The sequence below is a fragment of the Tamandua tetradactyla genome, chromosome 8 (genome assembly GCF_023851605.1).
Source record: "Tamandua tetradactyla isolate mTamTet1 chromosome 8, mTamTet1.pri, whole genome shotgun sequence".
In the NCBI taxonomy this organism is placed as follows: domain Eukaryota; kingdom Metazoa; phylum Chordata; class Mammalia; order Pilosa; family Myrmecophagidae; genus Tamandua; species Tamandua tetradactyla.
In genome coordinates, this window is record NC_135334.1 from 45908442 (window position 1) to 45930502 (window position 22061).

The 22061-nt window shown below is 36.1% G+C and overlaps 1 long non-coding RNA gene across 4 annotated transcripts in view; it reads right to left on the reverse strand.

Moving 5' to 3' along the window:
* LOC143643368 (uncharacterized) overlaps positions 1–22061 on the reverse strand; it is a 306117-nt gene that overhangs the window by 161980 nt on the left and 122076 nt on the right. The gene's annotated exons all lie outside the window — the stretch shown is intronic.

Here is a 22061-nt window from a genome sequence, read left to right on the forward strand (position 1 = left end):
AATTAAAATCTTCATAGGTTTTCTAAGAAATTTTAAAACTCAATTGAGCCTCCCAAGTCTTTACTGGCTCAATAAAGCCATCACTTTTCACACGTATTCTCAGAGAACACAAACAAATTGTAATTTGGTCAGACATAATTAAAATGGCAATTACTCCATGTCCCCTCCTGAACATAATGTATTTTTAATTGATTTTGGATTATCAGTGCTACTGATTTTTCCCTTGAGTAGATAATGAGGAGGTAAGTTTATATGATAACGTAGGAAAAGAAGTGAGTGTTAATATATAGACATAGGCTAAACCATTTGGCAGAAAGTTGAATTTTCTCTTCTGCTTGCCTGTTATGACACAGATTTGCCCTTTGCCCCTGCCAGGAAGCAACTCCTAAACTTAATATGGGGAAAGTAATTTCATTAGTACTCAGCTTCAAAAATGAGATTTAGCTTTTGTGACTTCTGCCTTGCTCTCTTCTTAGATCACCTGCCCTGGAGGAAGCCAGCTGCCATGTCACCTTTGGAGAGGTCTGCATGGCAAAGAAATGCTGCCTCCTGTACACCACCAGCATTACCTTGTATTGTGCATGGATAAGCGACCTTCAAAGAGGAACCTCCAGCCCCTGCAAAGCCATCATATGACTGCAACAGACATCCTGACTCCAACTGCATGAGAGACCCTGAACCACACCACGCAGTTAGCCCACCCTAATTCCTGACCCACAGATGATATGAGAGATATGAATATTTTTGTTTTAATCATTTAAGGTCTGAGGTAGCACATCCATTGATTAATACAGATTCTGTTTGAATTAGGATAACTATTCTGCTACCCATCCTGAGATGCTGCTTTTAGTCCTTCTGGCCTTTAGCTTGCCTGTCCCTATCACAGACGTGAGTCTGAGTATCCTTAACGATAGGGACTATATTTACTTCATATCTTCCTTGCTGTCTTGGACCATTCTAAGAGAGTAACTTCAGACAGATCTACTTCCCCACAAATTCTTTTGTAGTAGCCTTTTTTTTCACAAGCACCAGAATTGAACCCAGGTCTCTGGCATGGCAGGTGAGAAGTCTGCCTGCTGAGCCACAGTGGCCCACCCTATAGTAGCCTTTTTTTAATTGATATATATTATATATTCACATACCATGTAATCACCCAAAGTGCACAATCAATGGTTCATGGTATCATCATATAGCTGTGCATTTATCATCACAATCAACTTTTTGAGTGAAAAATAACATATACAGAAAAAAGCAAGAAATTTCAAAGCACACTGCAACAATTAGTTGTAGAACAAATTTCAGAGTTTTGTATGGGTTACAATTCCACATTTGTTTTTTATTGCTAGCTGCTCTGAGACACTGGAGACTAAAAGAAATATCAATATAATGATTCAGTCATCATACCCATTTGTTAAACCCAACATTCTCTGTAAAACTCCACCATCACCTTTGATCTTTCTCCCACTTTTTAGGGGCATTTGGCTATGGCCATTCTAACTCTTTCATGTAGGAAGGTACTATCGATAATATGGGATAGAGGGATGGAACTAGTTGTTGTTCTGGAGAGGCTGGCCCCTTTGCATTTCAGAACTTATCTGAATGTGGAAGTTGTTGGTTCCTGGAAAGTAACCCTAGTGCACTGGAACCTTTGTAGAATCTCGTATAATGCCCTAGATGTTCTTTAGGGTTGGCAGGAATGGTTTTGATTAGGGATTGGCAAACTATGGTAGGTAGCAATGGCTAACTGAAGCTTGCATAGGAGTGACCTCCAGAGGAGCCTCTCAACTTTATATGAACTCTAACAGCCACTGATAGCTTATTTGTTACATTTCTTTTCCCCTTTTAGTCAGGATGGCATTGTTGATCCCACAGTGCCAGGGCCAGGCTCATCCCCAGGAGTCATTGTCCACGCCGCCAGACCTCCCCACAAATTTAATGCTATTTAATTCCTCCCAAAGATACCTTCCAAATCCTCACTGTCACAAAACCCACAAAATTGGAGATATCCAAGGCATGTTGTTGCTTCTGAATTATGTTTGAACTGTATTCTCCAAAATTGTCATAAAAGTATCAAGGAAAGTTATGCAGAGATTTACTCCTGAAAAGTCATATCACAGGGAAACAAGAAAAGCTCCTCAGATGGGAGAAAAATCCTTTCTGTTCAATCTAATAAATCCCCATATTCTTTTGGACAGGGACCTTGGGTCATTATATTTTTTTCATGGCAACCCAGAGTGTTCTTGCAAGCAGCCTTGAACAGGGGAAATAAATCAGTTAACTGAACAGTTACTTATTTCTTTCTAATGCCAGCAAAACCAGGGAAGAGATTAGGATCCACAGTTACTTCACTGAAAAGACCACATAGCTTTGTAATTTGCTGAGGACGCTGCCGCTTAAATATAGGTAGGTGAAAATAGCTAAATTTACTTATAAAAGGTGAGGGGGGGACTAATATCAGAGGCCTAATATTGACTTCGTTAAATCTCATATTTTAGGTATTCATCAAGCAACCAAATAAAATAAGCATAAAGTTCGCTTTTACAAGTTTTCTTCTGCCATCAATAATTTCTTGCCCCTCCAACTTCACCAAACGGAAGTTGATGTGATGTGTCCTTGTGTCAGTGCAGCTTATATTCAACTTTGTGTCAATAACAAATGTTTAAAAACAATTTTAGATTATATATGTTACTGGAATAAAAATGAAAAAAACAACCACATAGGACTATACAACATAAATAGTGACCCCTCAAAGAAAGAATGTACTAAAGTTAATAGTACAATTATAATAATATTCTTCCATCTGCCGTACCAAGGTGCCACCCTAATGCAAGGCGTTAATAATATGGAAGGGGTTATGGCAACTCCATATTTTCTGAAGGTTTTTCTATAAGCCTATGACTGCTCTAATAATAATAATAGCAACAGCAATAATAATAATGATCCTGGAAGGATTTTGACCAAGAACATCTACATTTATGTGGCACGTACCCGGGTCTCAAGGGTAATATGCAGGTGCTAAGTGCACAGAGGAGCTCAGAGCAGTAATATTAGCACAAACGGAGGTGAGGAAGACCTGAAAGAGGCTGCATTTTCCAGGGCCTTTTTTTCCCAGAGGTTAAACTGACGGATGTGGAACATGTGGTCATTTTCACAGCAGGTAGCACTTGCCAGTTATTCCCCCGTTACTGACTCCATGAATCAACTTAATGAGAGGAGGAAGAGTTTAGAATTTCATTAAATGTCACTGCACAGCCCTTCTGAACATGCCCTATTCCCCATTTAAACTGTGTTGAGACTCACTCCTCTCCTTCCTTTTCCCTCCCCGAAGAGAGCAAGAATACCACCCCCATTTTTTTTCCTTTTTGATCCCACTGCTATTTACTCTTTTATCAACCATTTTAATATCTGTAATCTTTTTACACTTCTCACATCTCCTAATGAGTCTATTACTCAGAAATCAAGAGACTCATAAAGACGAGGAATTTCACTGCTTTGCACGTGTCGACGTTTTATTTAACAGCATTGTCCTTTGTAGAAAACAAATATATTTTTCCTTCTCAGCAAACCAACAATCTTTTAACCTGCTTTGCATCACTAATACTGCTTTGCTTTTGAAAAATGCCAATATCCAATGAAATTAAACCAAGCCAGCCTGTCTTTTAAGATTTCTTTTTTTTCCTTATGCTCAAGAAATGCGTAATACTAAAGCTGATTGCCTGGCTGACTCCATTATTAGATAACCCCAAAATGTCAAATGGTACTATTTAAATTAGGTGAGCAAAGCAGAATTACTAGTCCCATACAGGAAAATTGTGGACCATTATAAAATCAGTGGAAAGAAGAAAAGAAGCTTATAGGAGTTTAGCAGTTTGAAATTAATAATCAGGTTTTAGCTCCTATATCACTTTTTTTACCCACTTCCTTTTCACTTGGGAACTCTAAGCCAATGCTTTCCAAAGGAGCAATTAAATTCTCTTGGCACCATGAACTTTCCCACAATTAGGTCATGGCACTATAGGCTATTAGGTAGCCCAATGTAGGTCAGTCAAAATATAAATAGCTTCCTTTTATTTTCTTCTAAGAGATAGTGAGTGCTCAAAGCACTCACCAAGGCTGTGCGGCTGGGTTGTTGTTCATTTAACTGTGGGTGTTTTTAAATTCTCCTAAGGCATTGTTATAACAATCAAAGATTTTTCATGCTGCCTCAGCACCCATCTCACTTGGGTTAAGTCACCTGCCTCAACACTGACCTTTAGCCTTGTTAATAAGCAGTTTTCCAGCCCTGGGGCATAAACTCCTCCAGAGTCCAAACCCACATCTTCATACCACCCACACACTCACCTGAAACCCACAGCTGGTCCCAAATGATAAGTTACTGTCCCCACCACCCCTGGACTCCCAGCCCCTAAACCTTTTCAGGAGCATCTTTGCTTTAAACTAACCATCCTTGACTCCCACGGGAAACATGCTAACCTCCACCATCGGACCACAGGAAAGGCACAAGGCTGCAGGTCCCACTTGGTCTGCCTGTGTGTTCCCAACCAACTGGTTGAGACACCTGAGCCTGTCACACTTCTCATCGACCCTTATGGCAGCCCTCTGTATGTGGGACCTGTAAGTAACAAAGCATCTTTGCCCATGCATCATGGCCTCAGTTTCCCATTGTGTCTCACCTGACTTTCACTGGAACCCAGATTTAAAATGCAACTTAACCAGTTCAAAACAAGCCCGTTTCCAGTTTTATTAACTTCACTTGGTAGATGTAAGTTGGTCCTGTCCTTTCTATTGTAACAGAGGCATAACTCATGTAAACAAATCTTAAAATTAGGCTCTTAACACTAATTCTACACAATTATGAAAGTCATTGGCCTTTTTCAAAGAAAAGAAAATGTTCTAAATGTACTCATCCAAAAGCATAATGTTTCATTCTATTCCAGATGGTTCTAAAAATGCTCACCCTGTAACTGGCCCAGCTAATAATAGAAAACAAATTAGAGAGATAAGCCGTAAGAGTTTAGTGCTTTGCAGACATGAGTAAGTGCTATTTTGCACTCAAAATAGTTTCGTAAACAATTGAAATTGTTAAAGTGGGAAAGAAGGTTGAAAGAAAAAAAAATCTTAAAACACGCTTCAGAGTAACCATAAATTTTCAAAGGGAGCAGCTCTATAGTCATTTGTCTTTTGGCAAATCTCCCAAATAGTGAACATCCTTTTAAAGTGACCAAATTAAGGACACTGTAATGTGAATTTTGGCACGTTACATTCCTTAGGTATGAAATAACTAATTCTCCAAGGAGCTTCAATGGAAAAAAATAAAGGCTCTGATTCTGCCTGGGAAGGCTTTTCAAACATCCCTCCTTAGGGTTAAATTTTCCCTTCTCTGGCCTCCTTCGCACTTTTCTCAATCCTCTGTAAAGGCATTCTGTTTAATTAGTAATTTATGAGTTTGCCTTCCCCATGAGATAGATGCTCAGCTCTTAAAGGGCAGGACACATGTATTACTCAATTTTGTATTTCCAGAGCCAGGCTCACTACTTAGCACTCAATAAATTCAAGAACAGTAAAAACAACAACAAATTGCATTTATTCATTTATTGAACACCTGTCATGAACTCATAATCTAGCAAAAGTTCCCAGAAAATGTTTTGGCTTTTTTTTTTTTTTTTTCAGTTCCACACACGAAATCAAATACTGACTTATACAAGATTCTAGTCATGGATTTTTATTAAAATTCTCTTATGATAGTTAAGCTTATTAGAGAATATACTTCAAGTATCCATGTGGCGATGCATCTGGATCAGCATTAAGAAAAAAAAATAAGGGAACTGCCCATGCTGAGGGTAGATTTGTCTTTCATATATGAAACGTTCGCCCTGCTAAAATTATGAATATCCAATAGGTGGAATGCTGGCCCTTTGTCATACTAGAGACATGGTAAATCTGTTTCCATTTGAGATATAAGGTTAATTCCCAATAGAGAATTGGAAATTAATTTCTACCCACACTAATCTATACACTTTTCTTTCTAGCACACATACTGCAAAGTATTCAAGTTACGTGGAAGGGCTTAGAAAACTGTAAAATGCACATCACTGGGCCCTCAAGATACTATGGAAGAGCTAAGTTTTAAGTCCCTGAAACTGGACAAGAATAGTAAAGGTTAGAGAGCAAATCCCTGGGAATAATTAGCCAAAAGAATTCATCTATCACTTCAATCCAATTTACCAGAATTGTTATAGATCTTTCACTGAAAACACAGCCTATTGACCCAAGTTACTGCAGTTGTGAGCCCTTGTTTTTCAGAAAAGAAATGGCTTACAGTCCAGAAACCTTCCTAACATCTCTGGGGAAATCATATGAGATTTCAGCTAGGAGGAAAAGTAATCTATATATGATTTAAGAAAGAATAAATGTTGTTAATGATGAGTCAGGTAAGGTTGGTAATAGATTAGGAATCATCAGTATACAATGAATAAGAGCTCTTTGGTATTCTTTAATTACAAATATAAAACAGATCTCACAATATTTTGTCAATTGATCACACCGTAAACAATCCTACCCTGCTCTATTAAATTGGAAGCCGGTAGGAAGAACAAAAATAAAAACAAAAAAAATATCTGGAGCTTGTTTGAAAGATTTAATTCAGGGTAGAATTGATCCAATGGCATGTCTCAAGAATATGCATCCTAATTTTACAATTTTCCCAAATTATAAAATATGTCAAAGAAAATATTTTAAAAAAAGAAAATTTTTACTGATATATCAGTTTTGCTAGGTTGCAATCGCAAATACCACAAACTGGTATTTTGGTCTTGGCTTAAACAGCAGGCATGTATTGGTTCATAGTTTCAGAGGGTGGTAGGCCTGCTTCCTCCCAGATTTGGGAACTCTGTAGAGTCCCAGTTGGTCAGTAATCCTTGGGTTCCTTGGTTTTCCCAACAAATGGCCATCTCTTCTTCTTTCTCTCCAGATTCCATTGACTTTTGACTTCCAGGTCCTCCCATGGCTTTCTCTCTCTCTGAGTCTGAATTTTTTCTAATTATAAAGGATTCCAGTAATCTAGATTAAGACTCAACCTAATGCAATTAGACCATAACTTAATTAAAAATAACATCTTCAAAAGGTCCTATTTATAATGGGATCACGCACACAGGGATGCAGATTAACACATCTAAGCTGTGGTAAAATATTCAACTTACCACAAATATGTTCTCTGAGTGGTTTATTTTCAGTTTGCAAAATATCTCACAATGCAGTAGTAAACATGTTTAAGTTTTTCTAATTTTGGGGGGAGGGGATTAAATTTTTAAAAGAAAAGACTAGTTTTTTGCGTGTTTTTTTTCCCCCTTTGGTTAGATGTAACTTCTACTGCCATATTCAACTGAGATTGGGCTGATGGTTGGAATGACTTGGTTGTGCTCATATAGCAACAAATTTAATTAACAAATTAAAACAAAAAATATAATTTGCTCATACAGCAAAAATAAAAGGCTGGACATAAGTTCATTAATACTTCTCCTTCTACAGTACCTCAGAGCGGGAAAATAAAAGATGAAACGCCACATACATGCTTCCTGATTAAAGAGATTTATGATGCTAAAGATGAAAACAATAAGGAAACACTGGTCATTTAGTGATAAATTGTATTAAACAAAGAGGTAGTCTAGATTTGGGGGGTATATATGAAGTTTTTACCATAAAAATAGCTGTTTATTATTGTATTTTAAACTAAAGTTAGAATGCTAAAATTCCTTTGTGCATTTAATTTGATAGTCTTATTAAAATTACTTATTTTCTAATATAAATGCCATATATACTTCTTTCATGTGTTGCTTATATATGATTTTTTATCAGATATATATAATTATGTATATAAGATATATATGCCTGTGCTTATTCTGTATGTATTTATTGAGTACATTGCATACACGAATACTCTTACAAACATAAGTATTTAATTGTAACTTTTTTAGAACATGGCCTACTGTTTTGCTCATGCTCATTACTCCTAGTATTTATACTTGATAGTCCTATACTCCCTCTTTGACCTCAGCTAAGTATTGACCCTTTTATTTCACTGAATATGCTTCTTGTGAAATCATCTTACTGTGCTGTATATGGTCATTGATTATCCCTTTGTTTTTGAAGCGATTACTTACTTTGACTGCTAGAGAATCCATACTTTTCCCTCCTCACTAGCCACACAGTAAATAAAATAATAATCCTGGTTGAGAGGGTGAAAGGAGGGTAGAATGCAGCCAAGCTATGCACCCAGGCTCGCTGCTATAGCTGCCTAATTGGCGTAAAGGCACCATGGTGGCTAGTGGTGACTTCCTACTATTCTAAGAGAACACAGTCTGGGAATTACGGCTCCTTGTGTTATTAAATATCTGAAAATGATCTCTGCCTGCTCAGTATTCACTCCTGCTCTCAGAATGAACTTTCTGTGATCTTCCTCTCTCTTTTTTTTTCTTCTTCCTCTCTTTTAAGCTCTCAAAATGCTTGCATTATTAATGTCGCATGTAAAAAGAATATGTAAAAGAAATATGTAAGCTATAAATATTAATAACAAAATTAACAGCTGCATACTTACTAAACTTATCAACAAGTTTTAAAGTCACTATGTGCAACTTGTCAGTTGGATCCTTTCCCTCTTCACAGAGACAACTGCTATCCTGAATTTTGAGTTTCTCACTTCCCTGATTGTTTTAATGAATGCCCCTGTGGTGTATGAGTGTATGCGTACATGATCAATATATAGATTTGCCTATCTTGGCACATGGTATACTTTATCTTATTCTATATATTCTTTGCAAATAGTTTTCTTTTAGATGATATGTTTCTGAGGCATAGCATTTTTAGTGTGTGCAGCAATAGAGTTATTTGAACTTCTTGGTTATGGTCCATTGTACAATTATACCACAAAATTTCCAACCGATCTTCTGCTAATGGACATTTTCCCCCTAAAGTATTGTCCCCTTCCCAAAGTTATTATGAACTTTCTTTTGCATTTCTTAATGTCTATGTGCAAAATTTTCTATTCACACGCCCATGAATGGAATTATATGGCATCCTATGCTAGGCATACTTTTAACTTTATTAGATGACAGCAAACTGTGTTCTTAAGTGGCTAGGAAAGAGCATAGGAAACTCTCTACTTTGCCCTATGCCTTTGTCAACTTATTATAGTCAGACTTTTAATTTTTTTGCCAGCAAGGTATATGAAAATTAGTGTCTCATTGCAATTTCCCAAATTAATAATAGACTGAAAATATTTTTAGTTGTTTATTAGGCATCTCACAACAGAATATCCATTCAAGTTTCATGTTTCAATCTATTTTCATCAGGGTTTATCTTTATTTCTCCTTTGTAGAACATGCAAGTGAATGTGTGTGTTATGTGTGTATATAAATACATATATTCACTTATATGGGTGTGTAGGTGTATTCTAGATGCTAATATGTTCATTATATTCATGGGAGAGCTCTGCTCCAAATTTTGGCTTGTCCTATCACCTTCTAACACCATCTTCTGAGGAACAGAAATTACTTTTGATGTAGTATTATTCATCAAATTTTTAATCTTATGGTTTGTGCTTTTTAAGTTTTCTTAAAAGTACCTCCCTTTAGGTTTAAGGTCCATGAAACCACCTCCAGTTGTAAGATTCATAAGATATCTCCCTACATTTTCCTCTAACTGTTTTATGGTCTTAGACCTAATGTTTAGATCTTTGATCCATTTTGAGTTAACTTTTGTATAAGGTGTGAGATGCGGGTCTTCTTTCATTCTTTTACATATGGATATCCAGTTCTCTAGGCACCATTTATTGAAGAGACTGTTCTGTCCCAGGTGAGTTGGCTTGACTGCCTTATCAAAGATCAAATGTCCATAGATGAGAGGGTCTATATCTGAGCACTCTATTTGATTCCATTGGTCGATATATCTATCTTTATGCCAATACCATGCTGTTTTGACCACTGTGGCTTCATAATATGCCTTAAAGTCCGGCATCGCGAGACCTTAAACCTAAAGCAAGAGCACTGAAGAAAGAAAGAAAGAAATGGGAGCTCCTCAAAATTAAACACTTTTGTGCATCAAAGAACTTCATCAAGAAAGTAGAAAGACAGCCTACACAATGGGAGATAATATTTGGAAATGACATATCAGATAAAGGTCTAGTATCCAGAATATATAAAGAGATTGTTCAACTCAACAACAAAAAGACAGCCAACCCAATTACAAAATGGGAAAAAGACTTGAACAGACACCTACCAGAAGAGGAAATACGGATGGCCAAGAGGCACATGAAGAGATGCTCAATGTCCCTGGCCATTAGAGAAATGCAAATCAAAACCACAATGAGATATCATCTCACACCCACCAGAATGGCCATTATCAACAAAACAGAAAATGACAAGTGCTGGAGAGGATGCGGAGAAAGAGGCACACTTATCCACTGTTGGTGGGAATGTCAAATGGTGCAACCACTGTGGAAGGCAGTTTGGCAGTTCCTCAAAAAGCTGAATATAGAATTGCCATACGACCCAGCAATACCATTGCTAGGTATCTACCCAAAGGACTTAAGGACAAAGACACAAACGGACATTTGCACACCAATGTGCAAATAGCAGCGTTATTTACAATTGCAAAGAGATGCAAACAGCCAAAATGTCCATCAACAGAAGAATGGCTAAACAAACTGTGGTATATACATACGATGGAATATTATGCAGCTTTAAGACAAGATAAACTTATGAAGCATGTAATAACATGGATAGACCTAGAGAATATTATGCTGAGTGAGTCCAGCCAAAAACTAAAGGACAAATACTATATGGTCCCACTGATGTGAACGGACATTCGAGAATAAACTTGAAATATGTCATTGGTAACAGAGTCCAGCAGGAGTTAGAAACAGGGTAAGATAATGGGTAATTGGAGCGGAAGGGATACAGACTGTGCAACAGGACTAGATACAAAAACTCAAAAATGGACAGCACAATAATACCTAATTGTAAAGTAATCATGTTAAAACACTGAATGAAGCTGCATCTGAGCTATAGGGTTTTTTGTTTTGTTTTGTTTTTTACTATTATTACTACTTTTATTTCTTTTCTCTATATTAACATTTTATATCTTTTTCTGTTGTGTTTCTAGTTCCTCTAAACAGATGCAAATGTACTAAGAAATGATGATCATGCATCTATGTGATGATGTTAAGAATTACTGAGTGTATATGTAGAACGGTATGATTTCTAAATGTTGTGTTAATTTCTTTTTTTTTTCTTTCTTTCCGTTAATAAAAAAAAAAAAAAGTACCTCCCTATCATGATGCCATGTCAATTTCTAAAAATTACATACTATTTATATTAATAGTAGTAAGTCTTTCGACTCACTGATATCAATTTTTTTCTGGCATGATTCAATTTGGACAATCAATTGCCATTATGCTATCTGTTTAAAAGTTTATCTTTCTTCATATCAGTCATGTCTAAGTGTAATTTATGCTTTGGGGCTCTATTCTGATCCATTGTTTCACATTCCATCCTTATGCCAATACCATACTGTCTTACTTCAGCTTTAGAATAAATTTATATGTTCGTTAGGCAAGATCTCTTACATTGTTACTTATCATCAAAACTGACTTGGCAATTCTTGACCTTTTGATTTCCCATAAAAATTTAAGAATTTGCATGAGCATAATACTCCAAAATAACTAAAATACAATACTAAGCCCTCTGGGCTAAGGAGAGAAGTTTGCCTTCAGTGCATACTTCCTGAGAGAGGTGGCCTATATTCTTCTCCCTTATCTTCCTCTCAGAAGTGCCTTTACTGTCCAACAGACTGTAGTTCTTTATCTCTCTAATGCTATCTGATGACTGGTTCTTTATCTTAGACTATTTTTAGTCTCCTTTTGTGATTAGAGAATATCTAATGTTGATTGTTTCAGCCTGCATCTTGTGCCTGAAACCCTCTTTTTTCCTTCCCATATTGTCATATTGGATTCTTAAAAACATTGCTGTATTATGTATAATGCATGGATACATGCCAAGTCAGATGTACATCAGTTCCATATGCATGGACCTAAGCATACCCTTGGCATTGGGTGTTACAGTATATGGAAACAACAGGTGTGTTCATTACTGATCATTAATCCAAGTATATAAAAAAAGGTAAATAGCCTTCAAAAACAAGGTATTAACTGAGATTGCTAAGGAAAACATCTTCAAGTCGGGGGTGATAATCACCTTGGCAGACTTTAACTTCAAATTCTCCTGGAAACACTCCTACTTCTCCATTATGGTGTAAAGATTGGTTTTGTGATGGGAGAGGGCTGAATTTGAACTAGACAATGAAACTGTTGCTAGTTGAGGAAGGATTTTTCTAAACTTTTACAATGTACTTGAGGCACTGCATTACCAGCTTTCATTATATGCCAGAATATCATGACGCCTATAAAGTTTCTTGAGATTCTTTAATTTTTCTATGCGATGCTCAACATTCCAGGGGAAGCTTTTAAACAATGTATTAAATGTATTTACTAGGTAAAGGATAACAATTTCTGTATCTTGTGTTAATTTTAAAAATATATATTTTTTCAGCATTTTTTTATTTCACTTACATTTTCAAATTTATTGGTATAAAATTGTACATGATATAGCCTTAACTTTCTGATGTAGTGATTTTGCCATTTTCATTCCTGTTGGTATGTAGTTTGTCTTCTTTCTTCTCTCTCTTTCACTTTCTCTCTCCTTCTCATTTGTCTTGACAGTTTGTTGATATTACTGATCTTCAGAATCATCTTTTATCATTTTTGAACATTTCTATTGTGATTCTTCTTTTCACACATTTTTCTCTTTTTGGTTATTGTTTTTTCTTTTGATTTAATTTTCTGTTATAATTCTAGTTTCTTCTGATACATGTTTATTTCATGGATTTTTAAACTTTTTTCTAAAATGTACTGGTAATGATATGAATTCCTCTCCATGGACAGTTTAGCTTTATTCCACAAGATTTATGTTGAAATTTCAATTCAAAATTCTTTTATAAATTAAATCATTGTTTCCTCTTTGATATATGTGTTATACGTATATGTATTTATTCCTTTCTGAAGATAAAGGGATTTAAAATAATCTTTTTGTTATTGACTTCTAACTTAAACCCACTGTGGTTACAGAATATATTCTTTATATTTTAAATCATTTGCATTTTATTGAAATTTGCTTTCTGGCCCAGGATATAATCAATTTAAATACAACTTCTGTGTGTAGTTTGAAGTAATGAGTATCTACAACTGTTGAGTGAAAGTTCTATGTAGGACAATTATGTCAAGACTATTAAATGCAATGTTCAAATTTTCTATCTTCTTATAGCTCTCATGTCTGCATTTTTCAGTCAGTTCCTCAGAGGAACTGATGAAAAATCTCATCAAAATCTTCCACTATGATCATGGATTTTTCTATTTCCCTTTTAGTTCTGTCAATTTTACTTTAAATTTTGAGACTATGTAATTAAATACATAAATTCTTAGCTATATTACACAGTACAGGTGAATTTAAATGGTGAGCATTATGAAGTTTGCCACTCTCATACCTTTTTAATGCTTTTTGCCTTAAAAATATCAATATTTTTTTCTGGTATAGAAAAAATAAGACTTTTTCACACTTTTACTTCCAGACATTTTTTTAGCTTTATATATGTCTTATATATTTTTTAGCTTTATATACGTCTTATAAGCAACATGAGTGAATTTTTCTTATCTTTTCAGGGAATTGATAGAAACTGGTGAAATGAATCTTTTTTTAAATTTGTTCATCTCTTTGTTAATAAAATATTACAGACTATTTCTATCGCATTGATTACCATCTAAAAATGTAATGAACTCTTTATCACATTTGTATTTATGACTAAATTTAGTTTAGTCTTTAGTCAGGTTTTATTTTTAGGAATACACTTTGGTTTATTAGCCCATTTTACAACTTTGATAATTCTTGTACAGAATATTAATTGCAGCATTAGGTCTATAGAGTACACAGGTAGGCTTCATCTGAAGAGTGAACTTGCATAGTGAATAAGAACACAGATATTGGAGTCACTGCCTGGGATCAAATTTTGCTTAATTTCACTGATCACTAGTGTGCCACTGGACAAGCTACTTCACCGCATACATCAGTTTGTGGAAGATGGTGTGAATTCTGATCCATGGATGCATTCTGTTTCTCCATTTTCTGCATGTCTTGCTTGATTCTGTTCATTAGATTTTTGTAGATTTCAGCATATAGATCCTCTACCTTCTTATTAAAAATGCACTCAAATCACAACCCTATCTCATGGAGAAGGATAATAGGGTCAGGGAAGGGAAGCCACTTGCCAAGAACCAGCACTCAGGAGCCCCACACTTGCCTAAGACAGAGAACCTGGATATGTAGGAACCCCGGCCATCCCGAACAAAGGTCACTTTTGGGGAGATGCCTGAGAGCTGCAGCTGGACATTCTGCTCTGGGGGTGACGCAAAAACCACACAGGACACAATAAGCTGTGGTTGTCATGGTAACAGCCCTTTCAGGCCCATTTGTGTCCTCTTCAGCATGCAGGATATATGTGTTACATGTATATATATTTATATGTATATATATATATATATATCAGCCCCTTCATTGTTGAGCTCACAGCCCCCACCTCAGAGCTGTCATTTTCCTGAGATGCCAACGCCCTAGGGCAGATCTCAAGCCACCACCCACCCTTCCCACCTCTCCCTGGAACCCATTCTTGCACAGCCCCAAGCACTGTGCCATTCTTTTCAAATAATTTCCTCAAAATTCCACACACAAACACATTCACTCCATCTCAATAACAGAAAAGCCTTAAACCATTTTAGTAACACTATAAATACAATACAAAGTCAGAAACAGTACAAAATTTCATTGAAGTCAGTTACAGGCATGATTAGCCCTAAGGCAAAAATCTCCTCTGGCTTTGGACCTCAGAACAAGTTATCTGCTTTCAATATATAAAGGAAGGATATGTAGGATAAATGTTCCTAATTTCCATAGGAAGAAATGGAAACAAACACAGGGGCCACTGGACTCAAACACTTCATAGAACCAGTAGGGCAAACTAAACTCCATTAGATTTCAAAGCCTGAGAGTAATTCATCCTCAGGGCTTGATAGAGTGGCAGTTCCACCCTTTCCAAGTACTTACACAGTGGCCCTGTTCTCTCCAAACACTGGGATGAAGGCTGCAAACTTGGGGGACACTGAGGAGACCACCTTTTCTTGGCTCCACCCTATCCAAGCATTAGGGCAATACCTGGGCTCTTGCCACTTCTGAGGCACACACTCAACTCCCTCAGAAAAATGGGGTGGCAGCATGGTTGTCCCCAAACCCTGAGGAATGTTTGCCTGGGACACCAAAACTCTTCCTGAACATTGAGGTAACCAAATTATCCTAAAACTCTCTTTAAATTTCCTGGATCTGTGTTGTCTAATATAATAGCCATTAGCCACATGTGACTGAACACATGAAATGTAGTTAATCCAAATTGGGCTCTACTGGAAATACAAAATGAACTCTGAATTTTGAAGGCTTAATTAACAAAATAAAGGGAACTATATCTTTAATAACTTTATATTTATTACAAATTGAAATGATAATATTTGGGCTACAGTGGGTCCAAGAAAATGTTTTATTAAATTATTTCCTGCTTCTCTGTATTTTCTGAAACAAAGCTCCTAGAAAAATTTAAATTACATAGGTGGTCAAAACAATTCTATTGGATAGACAAATCATTTATTTCCTATCTGTTTGCTCTGAAGAATTTCATGGGTCCATTTTAGTCATTGTATGTTATATTGTAATACAATTTTGTTTTATTTAAGTATCCCCTACCAGATTATAAGCCATATAAATGAAGGGCCTGCATTCTGTTCATTTTTATATCTCTGGTGTATAGCTGATGGTTGACATAGAGTAAGTGCTCAATAAATATATGTTGAATAATGTACGATTGATATAACATTGTATATGTTCAGTAAAAATTAAAGTCTCCTAAGTATAATCTGGGTTAAAAAGAAGAACAATCATTATAAATAACATTATATGTTATATATATATCTTTTATATATATACATGTATGTTTTATCCATATATATATGTAATAAATAACACTATATGCCAAACAATAGTACTGCAATTATAAATACAGGTAGAAATGAAGGCAGACTTCTTTGGGGCCTAATAGAGCCTACAAGGTACAGTTGCCCTAAAATACCTTGCTCATATAACCAGAAAGCATAGAAAGTAAGTAAGGCTTGGATCCTTCTACTTAAAACTATAATGAGATATCTAAGAGAAGTCAGTAACTCCTCCACTTGACTTCCACCCCCATTTCCCTCACTCGGTTATAAAAACCTTTATCAATTTATAGACTCTTATAATAGTATTTAATCTTTTGCTTAAGATAAGCAATCTGTGTTCTTGTAATCTGTTCTAAAGCATTCTATTTTCCAAACCTTGTGATCATTATCAAATGCAATTCAATTTAACATGCTTTCTCATATTTATGAGGCACCAGGTGCGATAGAGGGCACACAAATAAGACAGATGTCTGGTTTCAGCAAGTTAATAATATATAACATGAAATATGAACTGACTTCACTCCAAAGCAGAAAAAGGAATAGTAGCTTTGTAGTGCAAATTAAGAATTACCTGTATTCAAGAGAAAGATGGGGCAAAGATCTGATCCCCTATAACGTAGGGTGTCATGCAAAACAGAGCTAAGTTTTAGGAGGATCCTTGTCTGTCCTGAAGAGATATGCTTTTAATTGAACAAGGAAAACAGTCCATCAGAAAGAACAGATCTGGAAACAAGTAACACCCTAGATTTAATCAATTACCTCATTTCATGGATCGATTTCTACTCAAATGTACTATATTTATTATATTATAAATACTGCACTAAGTATAGAGATGTGAAAATGAATAAGACATAGACTACCTTTAATGACATAGGTCCAGACCTGAGTTAAATAATCCCATAAAAAAATTAGTGTCACATAAAATAATAGATGTATTTATGATAGTAGACTATATGGCTCTATTTCTGTACCTTAGTCCTAGGAATTCAAAAGTTGTTATGTTAGTTTGAAGTTGTTATGTACCACCAAAAAGGACATGTTTTTATAATACATTCCTGAGAATGGAGACATATTGTGGGTGGAACCATCTGTTAGGTTATTTAATTGAGATGTGACCCATTACATTCAATACATGGGTGTTAATCTCCTTACTGGAATCATTTATAAGAGGATAAAGGACACACAGAAAAAGCCCAGAGAGCACAGAAAAGCCCCAGAGAAGCTGCAAGATAAAATTAAGAGATGCTCACAGAGAAGAAGCCATAGTCAGAGAAGCCAGAAGCTGAAGCAGTGAACCCCAGAAGAGAAGGACCAGCAGACATCATCACCGGCCTTGCTATTTGACAGGAGCCCAAGCTCACCACAGAGAAGCTATGGTCTTGTTGATGCCTTAATTTGGACATTTTCATGGCCTAAGAATTAGAAATTTGTATGTTAATAAATCCTCATTGTAAAAGCCAACCCATTTCTGGCAGATTGCACTTTGTCAGTTTTAGCAAACTGAAAGAGTGGTCTCATGAATAGTTTTGAATTTCTGAGGTTTTCAATTCAGTTCTTACTTTCCATGTGTCTTGCCAAGCCTTCACTACCTGTCTTTAAAACCTTTAAAGTCAAGAACTATTTCTGCTATTATTTTAATAAAAGCTCCATGTTTTTATCCCTGTACCCAGTGACTATGCAGCTGACAGACACTATTTAGGCTTTTAAGATAAAAAGTAAGCTCTCACTTCCTGGCCTATGCACTTCCCAAACAAACAAATGAAAAGCCAAAGAGACAAAAATTCAACAAATGGTGCTGCAATAAAGGGATACTCACTTAGAAAAAGAATGAAATGTGACCCCTGCCTTACAGCATACAAAAAGAAAAAAAGTAAGCTCTCACTAGAATCTTTTCAGTTATGAGTAACACCCATTCTTGAATAATAGGAAAACTTATGTCTGACACCTCGTTTCTCCAAGCACATTTTTGGATCAGGGTATATGTTGATATCTCTGCGTTTGTGACCTATTTTTTCTATTGCCATGCAATCTAACTTCCCATTAAAATGCCATTCTTTTTTTAAGAAATCTTAGAAAACATTTTCATTTAAAACATCGTAAGTTCCAATAGATATCTGCTGATTATAAGACACTATATTTGAAAACAGACTCTCACCTAAGCCCTTCTGAAAATGAGTTTTACTTTTTATAAGGTAACTAAAAGAGCTTTGTTCTCTGAACAGATTGGCAATTATCAAAATAGCTCATTTAACCTACCTGTTTTCAGATTGAAGGCTTCCACCAAAAACAGTAGCAAAGAAACACAATCAAAACAGATTGCACAAAAACAGATAGAAGACATAGTCTTATCTCAGTACCCTCTACGTCATATTATGCTAATTCATGTCTGAATGCCTTCTTGACATTTTCTTTTATTTTAGCAATATATGGGCACTACATTTCCAAGTCTATGAAGAGGAGGAGTGGTCCCATAAAAATGCACATTTACAATGGGTTTGTCTGTTTTGTTCTGCTTGCACTTTGGCATTTTTAAAATTGTGAATTATAACATATACAAAAAAGCAATAAATTTCCAAGTAAACTTCAGCAAGTAGTTATAGAACAGATTTTAAAGTTTGGCATGGGTTACACTTCCATGATTTTTCGTTTTTTTCTTCCAATTGCTCCAAGATACTGGAGACCAACAGAGGTATCAATATAATGATTCAGCAGTCATACTCATTTGTTAAATCCTATCTTCTCTAGTACATTCATCTTCTTTAAATAATATATATATACATAAAAGTAATACATTTCAAAATACATTGCAACAATTGATTGTAGAACAGATTTCAGAGTTTGGTATGGGTTACAGTTCTACAATTTTAGGGTTTTATTTCTAGCTGCTCTAAGGTACTAGAGACAAAAAGAAATATCAATATACTGATTCAGCACTCATACTCATTTGTTAAACCTGACCTTCTCTGTATAACACCATCACCTTTGATCTTTCTCCCACTCTTTAGGGGTATTAGGGCTATGCCCATTCTAACTTTTTCATGTTGGAAGGGGGTGGTGATTAACATGGGAAAGGGGAATGGAACTAGTCAATACTCTGGAAGAGATGGCCCTCAACATTTCAGGACTTATGTGACCCAGGGAACAACCTGGAGTTTGCAGGTTTTGGAGAGTTACCCTAATGCATGGAAACTTTGTAGAATCTTCTGTAATGCCCTAGGTATTCTTTAGGATTGACAGGAATGGTTTTGGTTGGGGTTCGGCAAGTGATGATAGGTGGTAATGCCTAACTGAAGTGACCTCCAGTGTAGCCTCTCAACTCTATTTGAATTCTCTCTGCCACTGATACCTTATTTGTTACACTTCTTTCCCCCCTTTTGGTCAGGATGGCATTGTTGATCCCATGGTGCCAGGGCCAGGCTCATCCCTGGGGGTCATCTCCTACACTGCCAAGGAGACTTTAATCCCTGGATGGCATGTCCCACGAAAGGGAAGGGCAATGATTTTACTTGTAAGAGTTGAACTTACAGAGAGAAAGACCACATCTGAGCAACAAAAGAGGTCCTCTGGTAGTGACTCTTAGGCATCCCTACAGGTAGGCTAAGCTTCTCTTCTACATACATAAGCTTCACAAGAGCAAGCCTCAAGGTCAAGGGCTTAGCCTAATGATTTGGGTGTCCCTAATTTTTGGCACAGTATCCAAGGTTTCCCTGGTGGTAAGGTTGAATAGTTGCATAATTTTAATCCCATCCTTCAAGGGACTTTGCCAATACTTTTGATTATCTGTTTAATATACTCTGGGACATATTTAGGCATTACATTAAGCTATAAAGAATTAAAGGTTCTCATTCTTATTCTGGGCCCCCAGAATAAATGATCTATCCAGACTATTGAGTTAGATTATGTGCTATAGAAAACTTAGGCTCTGGACTTAATAAAACATTTTTCCTTTGGTTTCAAGAGTAGGTGAAGTTCTAAAATATAAGCAATGACTTCCTTACCCATGTATTCTGAATTACCTTAATCCCAACTCAGTTGGCTTCATTCTTATCTCTAAAAACTAGGTTATACATCTATAAACAGCCCCTTAAAATCCAGAAATAACAATTACCACTTTGGGCTAAATATGACTGCTATAAGAGCCTATAACCTAGGCCCCAGTTTTCTTAGAAGTATTTTCTAAATAAGATTATACAATATTTGCTGTTTTGTTTCTGGCTTATTTCACCTCACCAAATGACCCACAGATTCACTCACATCATTGGATATCTTATAACTTCACTCCTTTTTGGAGCAGCACCATGTTCGATCATATGCTTACACCATTGTTCGCCAATCTACTTCTCAGTCAGTGCATCTTTCAGCCCCTTCTATTTAGTGGGCCTCATAATAATGTCCAAAGTCAACAGGTCATCAACACTCTCAATTTTAGATAATTTCATTGTTCCCAAGGGAAAGAGAGCCAATAAAGGTTTGTCTACTTTTAAACAGAGTTGTGCAATGAAACAAACTTGTCCTGCTCCTATAAATCAGAGAATGTAACAAGAACAGATTATCTTTCAGGAGAACTCCAGCATTTACCCAACTATTTTCCTTTTCTTCCTTGCAGTAGGTCAGTGTCCTGAGGCCAGGAGCCTGACTGGAAACACATATCAGTTTCTCTTCCTTCCAGGATACATCAATAGTATATTCCTAAGAATTGAGTTTATGATTTTTCCTGGGAAAATCCATGTAAAAGTCATATAATTATTTACCATAGCTTCTGATGAGGATTAGAATTACTAAAGTGCTACAGAGAGGGAGATTAAAGAGCATGATGGCTCAACTTGACATCTGTAACCAACTCATGCCAAGTGCTTAGCACAAGGCCAAGCAGTAAGTAATGGGTAGACCTGAGGCCTCTAAACCAGTTTAACTACAATCCGCTGCCACAGCAGTGTTGAGACACCCCTTCCACCTCACTTACACATGAGGATGCGAGCATGCGCACGCACGCACGCACACACACACACACACACACACACACACAAAACATAACTCACGATATACATACAATCTTTAAACCAGACATCACAGTATCAATGGTGATAGGATGACCGGAACACTGCCCTTGCACATCTTTTAGAAGTCTCCATTTAGTAAGGAAAAAACAATAAGAGAAATGCTACAATCTAATGTGGGTGTTATAGAACAATTCATTTTCTAAAATTCCATAGGAACCAGGAAAGGGCATGAGTGACCCGGTTATTGGAACGGTGCACACTGATTTATACTATAGTGACTGTGATTTTCTGATTATCATGACATCTTGGAACCAAAGCACCATGCCTTGTTCATGTATAAACTGAGTGAAGTTGTGCATAACATCCATGTTCCTAAGTGCTTGGCATGAGTTAAACTGTGTTCCTATATTTGAGGAATATACAGTCCACTAATGGCAAGAGACATAGAGGATATCTCCTTTCAGTATGCTGCTTGGACAAAGAATATTCTTAATACAGTGAAAGAAGAGGGAAGCTTTAACATTCATTGAGCATATATTATGAGTACCATACAATTATAATCACTATTGTATTGTAATCAGTATACTTGGATTCATGTAATCCTCAAAACAACTCTTGAGGCAGACATAATTATTATCTTCATCTTACCAAGAAAACTAAGACAGAGAGAAATTAAATATTTTAGCTGAGATCAGAGGGCTATTAAATAGAAGAGCTTGGATTTAATTTGTTTAAATCTTCCCTCAAAAATCATACTTTTAACCATTTAACCATTTAAGTATACTGCTTTTTGCAGCATATGTGCTAGTATTGGCCATTGATGTCGTTTTGCCAGCTTTTTCAGCTGTAAAATAAGGGTAGAAAGTAATATCTTCCTCACTGAAATAAAGTAAAGGATAGTTAAAATTGTACATGTATATATA